Below are 18,803 nucleotides of genomic sequence, written 5' to 3' on the forward strand. Positions count from 1 at the left end.
TCAGGTGAGAGATTTATTATGATTTGTATTATAGAGTGATTTTTGGTAGCTCATATCTTAGTCAACACTTAAGCACTTAAGGGTTTACCCTGGTGCTAAGCATGCGGTATAATGCAAACAAAATGAAGTAGAAATGCTGCTTTATTATTATTTTTTTTAATGTAGACATACTGGTTCTACAGATACAGTGTTATATTGTCATTTCTCCATAGTGTCACTTGTGTTTCAATTGATCTGATGGTGTCCTTTTTACCATTAAGTGCATATTAACCAATATTTTGATTGAAATAAATTACCATATTTAATTTATATCCTCAGCATTATTGTCATTTGTTGTCCCACAGAAATTATCTTTGTCGTAGGAAGATAGTTATAGAAAGCTTGATTTTTAGGAAAGTAGTGAGGTTTTATTTTGTTCCCCAATGTAATTAAGTCTATTTCTCTCCTTGGTTTTTGGACACAGAACAAGTGTTAGATGCCACCTCTGTGATTGCCTTCATGTTATCTGAAACTTCAGAAACCTTTTTCTTTTAAGGACTAAACCAACTTAGGTTTAGGATTCCCTTTGGCTAGATGGCCTAGAATGTGAATTCTCATCTTTATTCCTTTTCAGTGTGCTTAGCACTTTATCTGGTTTTGTCATTACTCTGTAGAACTAGCATTCCCACTGCTAGGAAAGGATGGATTCCTTTGTAGTTTCCATAGATACAAATCTCTTTATGTATTCCTGTTTTTATTTATTTAAGTTTATTTTTAAAAAATGATTGAGGAATGAAATGTCTTCATTTTGGGTAGTTCTAACCATCTTGCTAAGGTTTATCATCCTGTTCCTTTAGTTCTTAAATTTGAAAGCTTTTCAGACCTCTAGTGAATAACCCCATTGACTTCCATCTTAGCTTGTGATTTGCCAAATTTTTTTATCTGTGTTTTTGGCAGGGGAGGGAGGGATATGTCCTACGGTTACCATTGATTTGAAAGTTATTTTTGAAAATAAGGAGGTAAAAATATATGAGCACTGAATAAAAATTGGTCAGTTGATTACAAGCCTCACAATGACCTACATGCAGCGAGAGAGTATAGTCTCCCCTGTTACCAGTGATGTGCAGCTTACTGTTTTTCAGGAATGTCACTAATGTTACATTATTATTTTTGTTATTATTATGTTACCTATAATTACTTTAATTCTACCTTAACTATGATGATCTCTTGCTTTTCTTCTTTAGTTACTTTTTTTCCTGGCTGTAAATTCAGTGTATACTCATTATAAGTTTGGAAAGTATAAAGCAAAAATAAAAGTATTTTAAATTACTGTAAACATTTTGGGATTTTTAAAAACTTCTATATGTTTCTGCTGGAATCAATCTATTTGACCATATTTTTTTCAATTTACTGTGTAACCTGAACAGCTCCCTCACATCCTTAAATGATCTTTTTTAATCATAATTTTTTATTATTTTAATTAATTAATTAATTAATTTGGTGGGCAGCAAAGCAGGGCTTACTGAGCAATAGCAAAAGTGATAGTCAGAGCTCCTGAGGTGGAGAGGGGACTCAAGAGGGTTGCCCTTCAATGACCTTTTAATGTAGTAATTTCAATGACTGTCATTTAATTATACCAATTGAATCATCTTGAGTTTTCAGACCCATGACAGGGCGGTTTTATGTTTTAGTAAACAGGGTATACTGTATAACAGAATCAAATCAATTCCCTGAGCATACAAAATCACTGACTTTTATACCTGAGAGGATCTAAAGTTTAGAAGAGTCATCCCATGTCTTTTAATTGATGGTATTGAGTACTTTTTAAAGATAGGATTTGGTCATTTAAGAAGTGTGCTAGTTTCTCCCCCTTCAGTTGTGTGCATTTCATCTCATTAAGTCAGCTTTGTGTTTCCTGAGATTTTAATTGTCTAATGGCAAACTTGAATTTTATTTCTTTTTTTCCTTACATTTCTTTTAGCCTGGTTCCAATGCTTAACTTCTTTAAAAGATTTTATTTATATTTATTTGTTAGAGAGAGAAAAAGAAGAGAGGGCACAAGCAGGGGGAGCAGCAGGCAGAGGGAGAAGCAGGCTCCCTGCTGAACAAGGAGCCCAATGCAGGACTCGATCCCAGAACCCTGGGATTATGACCTGAGCCAAAGGCAGATGCTTATCTGACTGAGCCACCCAGGTGTCCCTAATGCTTAATTTTTAAACTTTCTATTGTCCTCTTCAGTATTTAAAAACAATGTAACAACAAAATAGTCTTTGTAATTTTATTTTTTATTTGCTTGTATTGTAGATTAGTGGGGATAGCTGTAAGCCGAGTAGTTTTGGAGGAACCACAGTTAATAACAGAAGCTGGAGGTCTCGGTCTGAACCATCTCATAAACTATCCTTTAGCCACTTACTTTGTATCATCCATTTATTTTAAGAGTAGCTTCTGAAATGACTCAGATTTGGAAGTTTTTTGGGCTAACCCTCCTAGACTGTAATTCTCTCTAGGCATATAACAGACTTAATTTACTGAAATGGCTTCATTTTACTGTGGATTACTGTTCTTGTACTCTCAGATTTTATTTGCTCTGATATTTAGGATCTAGTTGTAACTCTTTCACTGAATTGCTGTTTAAATTTGGAGAATTTATATAACTCCACTGAATCTGCTTTCTCTTGTGTAGTGGCATGTGTTTGCTTTATGGGATAACTGTGGTCCCTTTTCATTCTGATTTTAAATGGCATTCCTTTTACTTTATCCCTTAAAAGCTCAATCAACTAATGCAGAGTTGGAATTTAAAAAATGAAATCTTTATATAATATAAATCTTAATCATTTTTTAAAGTAACTTACTATACAGATATATTTTCTATTTCTACTCTTTCTAAGCTAGCCTAATTCCAGATTCTATGACTTTGCCATTTTGCATTGCAGAAGGCCACTATTGCATATTTTGGGGACATATTATTTAACTTGTGTGAGTAACTGTTGTTGATGTTACTGTGTCTTCCTTCTGCTCCACAGCCCAGCTGCTTCCAAGCAGCTAAAAAAAAGTATTCCCCCAGTGTTCAAGAGAAGCAAAAATGAAGAAAGGGGTGGGGCTCTTGCTTACAGATATTGATGGACTACTAATAAATTGTGGAATTATTAAAAATGTGTTATATTTGGGAGTTGCCTATTAGATCAATACCCTGTTTGCTCCAGATCAAAGTATCTCAAACATGCCTACTCTCTTATTAATTAAGGGACTTTTTTATACTTTTGAACCCATACTTATCATTGAATATTTTACTGATTTCTTTGCTAAATTATGTTTATCATGATGTTTACTTGTAGGAATGTTAGCATATGTCAGTCACTAAGAATACTCACTTTATTAGATATGATAAAGCATTTCTATTTATAACCTTCTGTCAGTTATAACCATTTCTTTTGTACATTATATTTATAAACACATCAGTTTATTTATTTATTTATTTTTAAATTTTATTTAATTATTTGACAGAGGGAGAGAGAGAGATCACAAGTAGGCAGAGAGGCAGATGGGGAGGGGGGGGAAGCAGGTTCCCAATGCGGGACTCGATCCCAGGACCCTGAGATCATGACCCAAGCCAAAAGCAGAGGCCTAACCCACTGAGCCACCCAGGTGCCCCCATCAGTTTATTTAAACTAAACATATCTATGCATATTGGTTTATCTTTTACAGTGAAAATAAGGATCTTACTATGGACCCATCTTTTCTGTTTCAGCACTTAATTAACTTGAAATTTCAGTGTTGTTCTTTAATATATTTATTTAGTTGCTATTTGATTTCTTGTGTGTATGTGTGTATGTATGTACATATACATGTAGCAGTTTTGCTTGATATTTTTCTAACATAGTAAGTTTGATTTCTATTTCTTATACCTAGTCGTTGTTCTGGAAGGTACTCTTTAAATGATTGGGCTTTAGATGATTCTTTTGAGATTGAGAAGTCTCTCTTTTAGGTAGTTTGCATGAAGATTGTGGCCAGTGGTTGCAAGAAATTCTTATTGCAATAAACCTCAGTTGCTGATTTTCTCGTGTCATCTTGGTAGTTGTCTCAGGAGCTGCTAGAAGTTTTGACTGTGTTCTTATTTCCCATGAAATTGTCTAAACTTGTGTGGTAATTTTGTATTTGACAGAATATTTTAAATATCATCACTGTGTTGTTAGGCTGGTCTGTTAATGAACAGATTACTTTATAACTCAAAAATACCTGATGAGTAAACCAACTGTCTTGTGGATGAGATGACATCTCATGAGAAAAGAGAGAGAGAGATTTTTCTTTAGTGGCACAAGGACAAAAATTCTTTCCATGCCAAATTATGGAGAAGGGTTCATTGGATCTTTCTGTTTATTCCTACACTACTGTGCTGTGGAAGAATTTCTCATTAGTTTTTCCATTGTGGACTCTTAGAGGTGGAGGCAGGAGAGGTATAGGGCAGCTGGTAGGAAAAGACTCACATAGAATTTACCATATATGACACATTAGGGAGAGCTGCATTTCCGTGTGTGCCAAGGATGTAGTCGAACAGGCCAAGTAATGATGGAGGAGTCCTTGAATCCTGAAATGTGGTCCAGTTCATTTTAAGTGGGTTGTGTGTGCGAGAAAACTAGAAGCACACATAGCTGGTGAGAGGGTAGAAGCCTATAGGGATTGTAATTTTGGGAAGAATCTTTACATAGACTCTGTATGTAAACCTACAGATACTGTATGTAAACATACTGTGTCTAAACAGTGGTGCTGTACGGTTTGTCCTAACCAAAGGACCTGTTGTGAGGAAGCTTGTGCTCCTGTGAAGTAGCTGCTTGATTGGTTGATGACTCAGGGAGCACCCCCTGAGACTTAGGCACCAAAATAATTCTTACTTCTTACCAAAGAGTGGCTTTTTTAAAAAGATGGATTTGGCTGAGGTTCCCTGAACTGGGTAGATGAGGGGATTAAAATCATTATCTTATATGATTTGATTCAGAGGGCTTCCCTGTGTTGGTTAATGGTAAATCTTCTGCATATGCCATCAGTTGCTCTCTCAGCTGATTCTCAAGGCACGTCATGGTATTACAAAAAGCAAGATTATTGTTACTAGAAAAAGATCTTATTAAAGTGGTTCTCCATGTACTTTATCTTATTATGGCTGCAGTCTCAAAAGTGTATCTTCAGGGGCACCTGGGTGGCTCAGTGGGTTAAGCCTCTGCCTTTGGCTCAGGTCATGATCTCAGGGTCCCAGGATCGAGCCCCATATCGGGCTCTCTGCTCTCTGCTCAGCAGGGAGCCTGCTTTTCCCTTCCCCTCTGCCTGCCTCTCTGCCTGCTTGTGATCTCTCTCTCTCTGTCAAATAAATAAAATCTTAAAAAAAAAAAAGTGTATCTTCATAGATGAAATATGGTGTACACACGTAAGTACACATACTCTGCCATAAAAGGACATCGAGTACTGATCTGTGGAACAACCTGGATGGACGTTAAAAGCATTATACCATGTGAGAGAATATGCAAAAGGAACCGCTTCCTCTATGTTTCCATTTATGTGAAATGTCCAGAATAGACAGACACAAGGAGATAGTAGATTAACGTTCCCCAGGAGCTGGGGGAAGGAGGGAACAAGGAGTGACTACTTAATGTCTAGAGGATTTCTTTTTGGGTGATGAAAGTGTTCTGGAATTAGATAATGGTGATGGTTTACAGAGTTGTGAATATACTAAAACCCACTGAACTGGTATACTTTAAAATGGTTACATTGGGGGTGCCTGGGTGGCTCAGTGAGTTAAGCCTCTGCCTTCGGCTCAGGTCATAATCTCAGGGTCCTGGGATCAGGCCCCACATCTGGGCTCTCTGCTCAGTGGGGAGCCTGCTTTTCCCTCTTTCTCTGCCTGCCTCTCTGCCTACTTGTGATCTCCCTCTGTCAAATAAATAAATAAAATCTTAAAAATAAAATAAAATGGTTACACTGGTGAATTTTATGTAAATTTTATCTCAGAGATGAAATGGCACATCTCTCTGTTGGTGGAATGGCTGCTGAATGAATGATGAGAAGCATTTGGTATTTGTTTCTTGATGCTATTGCTGGTTGACATTTTACCCATTGAATTAAGTAATGGATAGTAGGGGCAGCCCTTGAAATGTATGAGGAATCCCCTCATTAAGGGAAATACATACTTGCACAGTGACTTGATAATTCATGAAAGTGCTATTGGATAATCACCTTTAAGTTCCCATTTTTAATGGGAATGCAAGACACTTGGTTAAAGTGTGACTGATTCCATTTGTATGTTCACTGTGTGTTATCCAAACTTGGTTTTGAAAATCTCTGGCTCTCCTTTTGGGAAACTAGTTACTAGATTGTTGCCTAGGTATAGCTAGCAAGCTTTATATTTTGAGATTCTCTGTTAGATACAGACTGGAATGTATGAGTTAGAGGTATAGTAGGGCAGTGACTGGTGGCAGTTTATTGGCACACCAAACATATTTTACCGTATTTGATTATCTTCATATTATTTTCTATGAGACATTGGTCCATTACCCCCAGTTCTTGGCTCATGATGTCACAGCCTTTGCTGATCTGTACAGTACATTATACTAAAAAAGGAAACCCCATGGGTTGACATCAGGTTTTATTGACTATTCTGTGATGATTTAGGGAGACAGAATGAAGTCCGTTTGTTGCAGTGGGAAACCTGTCCTCCTTGTCCGCTCTACCAGTGGGGTACAGGATCAGGGTATGAACTGGGGATGGGGCGCAGCCCTTCAGACACTACGAACTGTTGGACTTAGAATAAAAAAAGAACAGCAGGTTAGCCTGCTGCAAAATACTGGGGCTTAGTGAATGGTCTGTAGAGTAATATTTTGTATCTTTCATCCACTGTTCCTCAGCTACCTGAAGGGCTGCAGCTAGGTATAACAAACATAGACCAGTAGTGTCGGACTTGTCAGTGACCAGCATGCCAAAATGTAGTTCCTTGTTACGTGACAGGTAGAGAAAACATATGGCAGGCAGGTGGTGGCAGCAGCATCATTATCAGCTCACAGTGAGATTGGCAGTTCATTTGCAGATAGTGATGCCCACCTGCCATGGAAACAGTACACCACTGGGCACCCGGAAGCCCTCATGATTGTGTTCTTCTAACAGTGTTTAGCCTGCCCTGCATAATTCTTATTGGTTGGCAGACACTACCAAATGGTGACACTGGCCACAGCCTGGGAACTAGTGTGATGTAAATATATATTCAGTATTGAAGTGTCTGGTTTGAGCAGGCTAGTTTGTTGTTGTTGCTCTGAATAAAGGTGCATGTTCTCTTCTTTATATTTTTATTGCAACTATCCATTTTCCCCCTTAACTTTAATCTTATTTTTCTTCTTCGAAATGTAACTTACAAATTTTAATCTTGGAAATTCACGGCGTAAAAAGAACTGAATGTACCCTGTAATTGTAGGTATATTCCTACAGTTTGTTAGGTATGTTCCTCTGGATTATCTTTCTGTGTCCTGAATTTCCCCAAATAGGATTGTATTATATGTACCATTACACATTTGCTTTTTTACTTGGCCATGTTTCCAAAACAGAGTGCATAGATCTCCCTTGTTTTCAACAGCCATGGAATGTTTACTGAGAAGTGCTGGTAATACAGTGGTGGAAAAAAAGAGCCATGACCACTACCAACTTGGAACTCGTGGGCTGCTATGAGAGATAGATCACAACTTGTAATTATGCTTTTGTGCTAAACTACCATGAATGCAAAGGACAGAGTCCTTGCACATACATCTTTGTTTCTATAGACTAAATTCCTTAAAGTGAAATTGCTGGGTCAAAGGACATCTACATAGTAAGTGTTGGTACAGTGTCAATTTGACCTCCAAAGATATTGTACCAATTCCTGCCAACAGTGGGAAAATAGTGCTTAGAGAAGCACATGAAAGTTGAAGGCTTATTAGATAAAAGCATGGGCAGTAGTGATTAGATTCCACTGGAGAATCAGGTGGGGGATGGAAAAATTATGGTGGGACACAATGAAATTTCCCCCCAAATCTAAATCTACACTTTCATATCTCTAAGAGAGGTCTATTCCTCCTGGAGGAAATGTGTCCAAGCACAACCAACACATCCAAAATTATTTGACAAATTTATAGGAAGTCAATGAGCTGTAGATTAATCTGTCTTACTCTATGACTGCTGCTGAGAAATGGTGAAGCAGGCAACATTTAGTTAGACTTGTGGTACCTAGACATGTAGCTTGAATTCACTCTTCTGTTTAGAAAGCAGAAAAATACATAAAGGTATTTCATATCCTGAGAAGGGTGGAATAATTTGTCCTCCACGACCGCCCGAGACAGCTCCTTTATTTCAGTGGGTTATTGGACATAACTTGTCATTATTATTGCCTTTGGGTAAACATCTGTTTTCTGGGAATGTGATGGGAGTATCCTCTTGAGATTCTGGAGTTGGCTAGGTATGAGATAAGAGTTGTCTGACCTTTACCTGGCTGCTGCTGCTAGGTTACTGCCTAATGGAATGTGCATGAGTAGAAAATCCTAAGCAAAAAAACAAACAAAAAAGATGTATTTAGTTGTGGTAAAATGCCCATCACAAAAATGTATGATCACAACCATTTTTAAGTGTACCATGTGATTGTATAACTCAGCACTACTAAACTCCAGAACTCTTCCATCTTGCACAACTGAAGCGGTTTACCCATTTAACAGCATTTCCCCATTCCCTCCTCTCTCTAGCCCCCTAGCAGCCTCCATTCTGCTTTATTTCTTTGAGTTTGACTACTCTAGATACCCTATGTAAATGGACTCATGCAGTATTTCTTTTTGTGACTTGCTTATTTCACTTAGTATAATGTCCTTGAGGTTCATCCAAGTAATAGCATGTGTCAGTGTCCTTCCTTTTTAAGGCCATGGTATCCTATTGCGTGTATATACGACATACGCCACTTTTTGTTTATCCATTTATCCATCAGTAAGCCTTTTGGTTGCTTCCACTTTTTGGTTATTGTGAGTAATGCTGCTGTGAACATGGGTTACAAATATCTCTGAGGCCCTGCTTTCTGTCCTTTTTTTTTTTTTTTTTTAAATGATGTATTTATTTTTTACCAGAGAGAGAGAAGTGTTTGTGTGCGGAGCGGGGTGGGAGGGGCAGAGGAAGAGGCAGGAAGAGAAACTTAAGCAGACCTCACGCTGAGTGGGGATTCATCCCATGACCCCGAGATCACCACCTGAGCCCAAACCAAGAGTCAAACCCTTAACTGACTGCACCACCCAGGTGCTCCTTCAATTGAAGATACCCAGAAGTAGAATTGCTGGTTCTTATGGTAGTTCTGTTTTTTATTTATTTATTTATTTAGTTTTAAGAATCTGAGCAATTTTTCTGCTTCCTGTGTCTGAAGGGTTAGCAGTGGAGACTGGGGAACCAGGAGTCTCGGAGCAGATTTCTCCATATAGCTGCCTAAATTTAGGCTGTTAGGTATGTAAGTAATACATTTCACATAGGGTTACCATCCATTTCTATGTTCACCTGGTTTCCAAATATGTATTTGTGGGGTGGGGAGTTGACTGTATGCATATAAACTGTTTTTTGTTGTTTTGCTTTTTGGTTTTTTTGGGGGGGGGTTGTTTTGATTCTTTTAAACAGTGGCTGCATACAAGTCAAAAGACCTGGATTTGGAGGTGGACACACAGATGCCATGCAGGATGGTCTTTGATCAAGCTCTGTGTGTAGTTTCAGGCATTGACCTTAGATGTTATTGCTGTGTGCACGCTGTACCTTTGATCAAGGAACTTCGTTCGTTTCATTTAGTAGGCCTCTGTCTTCTCTGTGAAATACAGGGAGAGGGTGATCTATCTAAAGGAAGAAAGACCTATGATGTTAACATCTGTTTGTCTTGCAATCTTTTCTTTGCATCAAAACCAAGAATATTTTGTATAAGTACAGAAGAGCTATATCCTTTGGCTATTTTTCTTTGTGCCATTGGCAGACATTCCTTAAGAATTATTATATGTTCCTTCCTAATTCTCCTTACAGAGCATGATGATACACTTCTTTTAGTCCAGTTCACCCCTTTAGTTAATTTACCTGAATATGTATTCCCTTTGTCTGAGTGACTTCTAAATGCCAGCTCATGGGCATGCTGGAGAAAAGGGTGTGCTTTGAACTGTAGTGAATGCAGGATGGCTTTTCTCTACTGGCTTTGCTCACCCAAGCAACACTTGGCCCCCAGAGCAATAAGGATTTATTGGAACTCTTGACAAGGTGAATACGTTAGCCCCCACTTTATTGCTTAAGTTCCCCTGTTTGGCCTTTTGGTAAGAGGAGACATTTTCTTCATAGACTGGCATATATTTGCAGAGAAAATATAATTTTTGTTTTTATCCATGTCTTAATAATATCCCCCTTTCCCCCAGTAATTCTTCTTCTCAGATGCCATTAAGCAAATCCTCTTTCTTCATATCCCTGAGCCTCTCCGTTTTATGACTGCTGTTTTAAAGACTGAGTGACATTGTGTGTATTCTACACAAAGACATAAGGATCTCTGTGTATTTGTGCTGCTTGTGTGGCTGGAACTCCTCCAGGGAGAGTTCTGGATGAAATGATTTAATTTCCCCTGACTGCTGCTGACCTTGGAAATTTTGGACACAGATGCCTGTGACTGACACTTGTATAGGGGAGAAAAAAAGACCCTCGCGCAACTTCCATCCTCTGGAGGAAAGCAGTGGGAGATGGCAGCTCTGATGAGGAGTAAGAAGGACCATATGGGAGACACAAGGGGCAGTTTCCAGTATTACTTGTGGGGCCTCACTATTATAATTAGGTATTGGAATGAGTCACACCATGTTATGGTAATGAATAAGATGAGGGAGCATTCATGCAAACACAGATTATACTTTTTATATATATTTGCATGCTTGTAAGGACTGAAGATTCTAGAGGATTAATGAAAATATTGGCAGCTATGCAGTTATTTTCATATAGTGGTCTCTGTTTTTCTGTGATCCTTATCAGATTTACTTGAAATATTTTCAATTGTCAGAGCTGTGTTTTCGAAACTGTATATGTGCCATTATTTACCTCATACATAAACTAAGGAATATTTGGAGACCATTTTAATGTTATGGTTGTCAAGTCACTACTTCTAGCAATCTTTGCCAGTCTCTAATGGGTCCTTATATAAAATGTTTCACATGTATTTGTGGATCTCATGCCTGTGTATGCTTTTAATTAAATATTTACCAAACTGAATGTTTATCAGGAAGCAGTGATGTCCACTTAAACGAATGCTTAATGTTAGTAGAGACTCTCAGCATCTCCACAGGCCCTGTGTTAAGCTGGATTTCTACCTTTCCTCTCAAAACAGATAAAAGCATCTGCCCATCCAGCAAGGTGGTGGGGGGTAAGGAGTTCATTTTGTCAGAAATACATCAAATAAAAATGCTCCTTGCCTTTGCGCTTATAGAGGTTTGTAAGCACCATAGGTTAACATTCCATTGATGCAACTAGAATATGCTCAGAATAGTTCTGACTCTGGGGGAGTTGGAAAGGGTGATTATAGATGGGTGAGAGCAACATAAATATATGTGAATAAACAACCAGCCTTAGCACCTAATTACAGTGATTTCAAAGTTGGGGGGGTTGTTACACAGTACACCAAGGCTGGATTGGAGAAGTAAGAAGGTAGGATTCGTTTGTTTCCTTATCTTTGCAGTGTAGGTGTATAATTTTTTGTCCATTATCTATAAATTGCTTACGTTCCCCGGTTTGGCATTCTGTAAAAATTGTTTTAAGACAGATCTGAGCTCAGTGATATCCTAATGAAACATAAATTTCAGCTTTTTGATTGTGGTTATAAAAATAAATAGTTCACATCCACCAATTGCTCAATTTCTTTCTAATAATAACAATCAATACTCAGCAGAAGTATTCATCATCACTACGAAAGTATGTATTTCATTAACCTGAGTTTCTAGTCACCATCCATCCAGTAGAATAAATTCCAACTCCTAAGATAAAGAATTCTAGAATTATGCCAGCAAATCAAGAATAAATAAAACTTGGCCATTGGAATGATAGAAGTGATTGAAAAGTATCTTCATCAAATACAGAACAGAATATATTTTACAGTGATAGTCATAAATTAAAGGAATTTTTTTTCCCTTTGTACAAATTTAGTGTCTCATCCAAAATTGTTTTTAGGAACTGAAAATTCCAAAGCTTTCTGGTCAAGTCCAGTAACATTTTTTTTTTTTTAAGATTTTTATTTATTTATTTGACAGAGAGAGAGAGAGATCACAAGTAGGCAGAGAGGCAGGCAGAGAGAGAGGGGGAAGCAGGCTACCTGCTAAGCAGAGAGCCTGATGCACGGCTTGATCCCAGGACTCTGAGATCATGACCTGAGCTAAAGGCAGAGGCTTAACTCACTGAGCCACCCAGGCACCCCCAGATTTTTTTTTTTTTTTAAGATAATGAAGGATAAACTTTTTTATTTTTCATACCTGGTTTTTCATAAGATGTTTGTTCCTATTTGGTTTCAGAGTGTTTACAGGGAATTCTTAAGAGAAGATAGCAGAAGCTCCCAGGAAGAAATGGAGAAAGTTAGAATCACAATAGGTAGGCTTCTATAAGAGAGGATGACGCTAAGACTCTTGTGCCTGAAGGAAGAGTCTGGATGTGCGCAGTCCCAGGTGGTGACCAGAGCAGCAGGTGGCTCCCAAGCACTTAAAAGGTGTGCGGTCTGGATGGAGACGCGCTAGACCCACAGCAAGCACACCGATTTCAGTGACTTTGTATCAAAGGAAAAATAATCTTAGTACCTTTCTCATGTTGTTATTTGTTGACATTTTTAGTTAAATAGGAAAGACTAAAAATAATTTCATCTGTTTTTCCCTTTTCAATGTTGCTAATAGAAAATACGAATGTCGTATGTTGCTCTCATTTGTGACTCATGGTCTTCCTGTGACCCCATGCTGTCTAGGGAGAGGTACATGTGATGTCCTGTTGTGGGGGTTGAGTGGCTCCACGAGGCTTGTATCTGAGTAGCTAGCTGGCTTGGCTAGGAGGTAAGATTAGCACATGCCCAGAAGCAGGACCAAGCGGCCCTCCTCAGCAGCTGTTTTGAAGCTCATCCTGTATCTAGGTGAATGGGTAATTAAGATTTGTTTGAAAATGTAAAAATATGCGATGTATATATTTTTAAATTAATACGTAAGGTGCTTTTTAGCAGAGAAGAAAGATTAAGCATACATAAATATTGAGGAGTATTCTGGAAGGTCCTGTTTTGTCCAGATAAGTGGAGACTTGGTCTCTTTGTTCATTGTCTTCCTGATTTAGTAAGGCAAGGAGTATCCTCTTGAAGTATCTTTAGTTAACCTATTAATTGAGATTATTCCCACACTCTGCTTTAATTATCTTTGGTAAATAAAATCTTCAATAACTGGTACCTACAAAATTAATCTAGAAAAAGTATAAATAAATACTAAATAGTGTATCATTTTTTTAAAATAAGCCCCACTTATCTCTAAGTTGGGATGAATATGTATGAAGTACATATTCTTGTTTGCTGTGGCTCCTTAAGGAGAAAAGTGTATTTAATTGAGTCTTTCTACCTAATGATTTCAGTAGTCTAATGATTTAAGTCAACATGCATCTTATTTTTGCATATATGTATGTATTCATGTACTTATTTATCTCACATACATTTATTTAGTACTAACTTTGTGCCCGGCTCTCTAAGAAAATCAGTGCATGTTTATCTAAATATAATTGACACATAGAGCTTACTCTGAGTCTGGCTCTGTTCTAAATGCCTTGTGTATATTAATGCATTTCTTCCTACAACTGTGAGATGGGCAGAGTTATCCATGTTAAACTGAAGCACAGAGGAGTTAGGTAACTTATCAAAGCTCACACAGCTCTTACGTAGAATTGCTGGGAACTAAACCTTGCAGCCTGGTGGGCTCGAGTCCATGCTCTTATTTAAGCTGTGTAAAATAGTTTGTTCTACTTACTTTTGTCTTCTGGGTGCATTAGCTGGACTTGCCCAGACGGCGATGTTGTCTTTTCTGGGGTACACAGAAGCTTTTCATAACTACCTGGAAATTCTGTTATGAGAGTGATGGATCATTTAAAAGCTGATTTCCAGAGGCAGGGTATTTATTACAGCTCCTAGTGAATTTATGATTGGCCATGTGGAATAGTGGGTGGGATTATATGATGCTTATGCAAAATAGCCTTACATAACAGCCCTAGTTACATTAATACTAAACTCAGGCTGTGACCTGGAAATATTGTGGATATGCAGTTGTTTTTTCCTCCCTTCCTTGTCCTTTATACACGGTTCAGATTTTGTCATTTTGTCATTTCATTATCATCACTACCATAAAGTCTATGAAGTTCTTTGGTAGTTTTGCTTTTTGAGAGATCAGTTGGATGAAGAATATCCATCCATAGATGCTCACAGTTCTTTAGGTGTGGCCTAAAGCTATTCTGTTGAACTAAATTGCTTCCATGCTTTATAAGAGATTTGATAGAAATTTGGTCTTACGTTTTCATCTTCATTTCTCTGCAAGGTCCTTGAAAGGAATACTCTACAATCTAGTGGACCAAGGATAGGTCAAATTACATTGCCCTCTACCTTTTTTTTTCTCTGAAAAATGTGTTTGAGAAATAAATAATATAGGAAATTACATGTATTTTGCTTATTCAACCTATTACAGGAATGGCTGTGATTAAAATTTTATCATGATTTCAAAATACTCCTCTCCCCTCTCTTTTAAATAAATACATTTTTGTCATATAAAACAGTGGAAAGGTCAACAGCTTGACAAAGTAGTTCTCAAAATTGATCCTTCTCATTTCAAAGGTGTCCTTTAGGATTTTATGTCTGAAAGGGCTCCTGGTTACATGCAACAGGTATTTACGTATACCCAGCTACTCCTGTACAGGCCCTGTGACGACAGTGTTAGTAAAAGGCATGACCTGCCTTTTCCTGGAATTTACAATCTGTGTGTTCCAGTATATTGTAAATGTAAGGTAGGAATTACAGAGGCTTAAGAAAATGCCATATAATGCGCCATATTTGGCTGTCTTGGAATTCGAGAGTTTAGTGATACTGTAAAATTCTAGTCTAGTGCTCTAAATTTTCCAGGTGAAAAAGTGAGACCCAAAGATGGGATGTGACTCTTCTGTGAGAGAATGACAAGTGGAACTAAGCAAGAGTCCAGGGCTCCTTGGGGTCATTGCTGTAAAGAGAGATCAGAGATCAGGCCCTGTCTTTGTGTTATATACATGTAAAATACTTGTGTACTAAACATTTCCAGGAGTATTTTTGCTTGATAAGTGAGGAAACTATCTGCATCAACTGCTACTTTTTAATTCCTGCCATTCTGTATGTAGGTAACCCATAAGCACAAAAGTAGTTATCAATTATTCAAAGACCTTGCTAAGATTTACAGTTTTAATTGAAACTAGTTAAATTGTGGCTCTTTTTTAAGTGATTGACAAGTCAGTGATGAGTATCTAGAGATGGCTGCAAGGTAGAGAAACAGATCTCAGAATCCACAGGAGAGGGACATAAATGCTAATTATACAATGACTTTAATTCTTGGTTTGTCGTGGCTACTTGCAGGTGTGTGTCTTGGCTGTGGGCTGTTCTCAGGGCCTCATTTGTATTTGAAATTTACTTTAATAATGTTCTCTCCCCAGAGAGCTCTTTTTTAATCTCTTACTTTCAGTTATTTTCCTAGATAATGGAAGAAATTAACTGGGAGATGAATGTAACTGATTCTTTAGGTTAGTGAAAATTGAAGTTTTGTTTGTTTGGTCTTCCCACTTATTTTCCTGAAAATCAGTTTTGGAATAGGGTGTCTTTTCTCCTTCTGAACTGGAGGATGGTCATGTATTCATTTTTGTTAATTACCATTACCCTCCCACCACCACTACCATCTTCATCGCCACCATTACTCACTTGGTCTTCTGGATGAACTAATGCTCTCTGTGTAAGAGCTAATGTTACTCTGTGCAGTGTATTTGCACTGAAGAGCTACTATCCTACTCTCCTGTCTGCTGAGGTAGAGGCTTGGTATTAGCAGGTGCAAGGTAACCTTGAGATTCATAGTTTATTTTTAAGCAAGGAAGAATGTTTCCAATGGAGTAGAACTGTGGGTTTGAGCTGGATCAGGTGAGAGCACAGATATGTGGACCTCTTTCCTCAGTTCCATATAATTTTTGGCTTCACACCAAATGCCCCCAGTCCACCATATTCTGTGGCTATGCCCTTTTTAAACTTAACCCTAAATTCCTTTACATTCCATGGTGTGGGCACCCTTGAGGTTTAGCTCCTGTACACTGCTAGTTTCCTGTGTGATTTTGCCATGAGTTAAACAGATTTCCATGTGCTCTCCTGGCTCTCTTCCTGCTTCTATAAGTTAGTTGTAGGGCCTTGCCAGGGTATAGAGTTCCAGGATGTGTCACTGCAGGTAACTTGGGGACAAGCTTTTCCTCTCCTAGGAATTTGAGTCAGCTGTGCTTCTGTTTGTAGCCCCTCTATTTCCTTGCTCTGTCTTTGGCCTGTATTAACTCTGGCTGCATACAGGGGAACTATTAAATTAATAAACTAATAAACTATTAAACTATGTCCCTGCATACAGGGAAACTATTAAAACCTTACTGAAGGAGGGCCTAGTTGTTAAATTTCATCCCTTCTCCTAGTCTGATCATATCCCTCAAAGGTACCCATCTCCTTAGCTTTAGACAAGTCAATGAGACCTAGCAACAATTTCAGTGAATATATCTGACTTTAAGGGTCTTCTGTATATTTTCTTCTTGTCTGACTTGTGTTCTGTCAGTACTTCTCATAATTTACCTTACCTTCAGTCCTTAACTGGCTTTCTCTGTGATAGGGCTCCCTGTTGCTTTTAAATCGTGATTAGATGGAGTGTTCAAATGAGTGATCTGACAGTCCAAATTTTGAGGCAGCTGTCCTTTTCAAAATTTTTGTATTCATTTTAAAATGAGTTTTTGAGGAACAGACAGTTTGAAAGGATTTTAATCGTGCTCACCAGCACTGTGGCTGAACTTGATGTCTATTCCATATGCTGTCTTTAAGCTGATCAGTGGGAACTAAAGACATGTTTAGAAAATGAGGTTCTAGACTTTGACTATGAGGATGGCTTCAGGATGCTTGATCTAGTGTATTTTCTTCCATGCAGATATGTAAGCCTTGGCCATGGCCAAAACGAGCCACATACCTTAATTCTGTGAAACAGACACTGCATGTTTATTAATGGATACTACATACTTGTTCCTTCTTAAATGTTTTCATAAAGAAAGCTCATTGTTCGGTATGCCCATCTCCTTATATTGTATATTAGGATTCGACAGCTTTCTCATTTTAGGTTCCTAGCTTCCTAACCTATTTGTACACCTATTCTTTCTTCATTTGAAATTTAAAGTTTTTCTGGCCCATTCAGTCGTTACTTTTCTCCAAACTTCCTACCTTCAACTAAACTGGCACTGGATGTGGTTAGCTGTGTCATTTTATTTATGTACTGTGATACCAGTCCCGAGCATCCTTGTGACTGTCATCTTGTTTGTTTTCCTTGATGTTTCTTAACTTGGTTCTGGAAAAGTTATGGTAGACTGAAATAACACGCAGTTTTTCTGTAGAGGCATTTCATATTTTTAAAAAACAGATCTTCAAAGGAGTCTGAAAAGGTTAAAGAACTGCTCTACATAATGTTATCTAGGAGTCCTACAGGAATATTGCCAACCTCTTTTCTGTCAAGTATAATATCCGTGGGACCTTAAATGTCCGGCCATTTGTCTTTCTCTTTTGGTATCAGTCTTTTAAATTTTTAGAGCAGTTTTAGGTTCATAGCAAAATCGAACAGAAAGTGGAGAGTTCGCATTTATGCCCTCATTCCTCACAAGTGCAGCCTCCCCCACTGTCACCAGCCCCTACCAGGATGGTACATTTGTTATAATTGATGAACCTATGTTGATAGATCACCACTTAAAGTCCATAGTTAAATGGGTTCACTCTCAGTGTTCTGTGTTCTCTGAGTTTTGAGAAATGTATAATGGCATGTGTCCATCATTATTGTCTAATAACAGAATAGTTTCACTGCCCTAAAAATCCCCTGTGCTTTTCCTGTTCATCCATCTCTCTTTCCCCTGACCCCCAGCAACTGCTGTTCTCATTCTTTATAATTTTGCCTCTTCCAGAATGTCACATAATTGGAACCATACAATATGTACCTTTTTTTCAGGTTGGCTTCTTTCTCTTAGCAATAGGCGTTTAAGGTTCCTCTAAGTCTTTTTTGGCATGAGAGCTCATTTCTTCTTTTTTTAAAAAAATTTTTAAAAGAGTTTATTTATTTATACGACAGCGAGACAGGGAACACAAGCAGGGGGAGTGGGAGAGGGAGAAGCAGACTTCCCACTGAGCAGGGAGCCTGATGCAGGGCTCTATCCCTGAACCCTGGGATCATGACCTGAGGCGATGGCAGACGTCTAGTGACTGAGCCACCCAGGCGCCCCCTCATTTCTTTCTGGTGCTGAATAATACTTCAGTGTCTGGATGTACCACAGTGTGTTTGTATGTTCATCTGCTGAAGGACAACTTAGTTGCTTCCAGATTTCAGCAGTTATGAGTAAAGATGCTGTAAACACGCTTATCCAGGTTTTTGTATAGACATAAGTTTTGCTCATTTGGATAAATACCGAGGTGTGTATGGTAAAATATGTTCAGTTTTATAAGAAACCACGAAACTGGCTTTGAAAGTAGCTGCACTGTTCTGCATTCACACTAACAA

General features: G+C 38.1%; 1 protein-coding gene across 1 annotated transcript in view; it reads left to right on the forward strand.

Moving 5' to 3' along the window:
• The window catches only part of SND1 (staphylococcal nuclease and tudor domain containing 1), a 411,934-nt gene that overhangs the window by 165,509 nt on the left and 227,622 nt on the right, over positions 1-18,803 (forward strand). The gene's annotated exons all lie outside the window — the stretch shown is intronic.

Source organism: Mustela putorius, unplaced genomic scaffold, assembly GCF_011764305.1.
Source record: "Mustela putorius furo isolate JIRA1106 unplaced genomic scaffold, ASM1176430v1.1 tig00003845_pilon_pilon_pilon, whole genome shotgun sequence".
NCBI classification, from domain to species: Eukaryota; Metazoa; Chordata; class Mammalia; order Carnivora; family Mustelidae; genus Mustela; species Mustela putorius.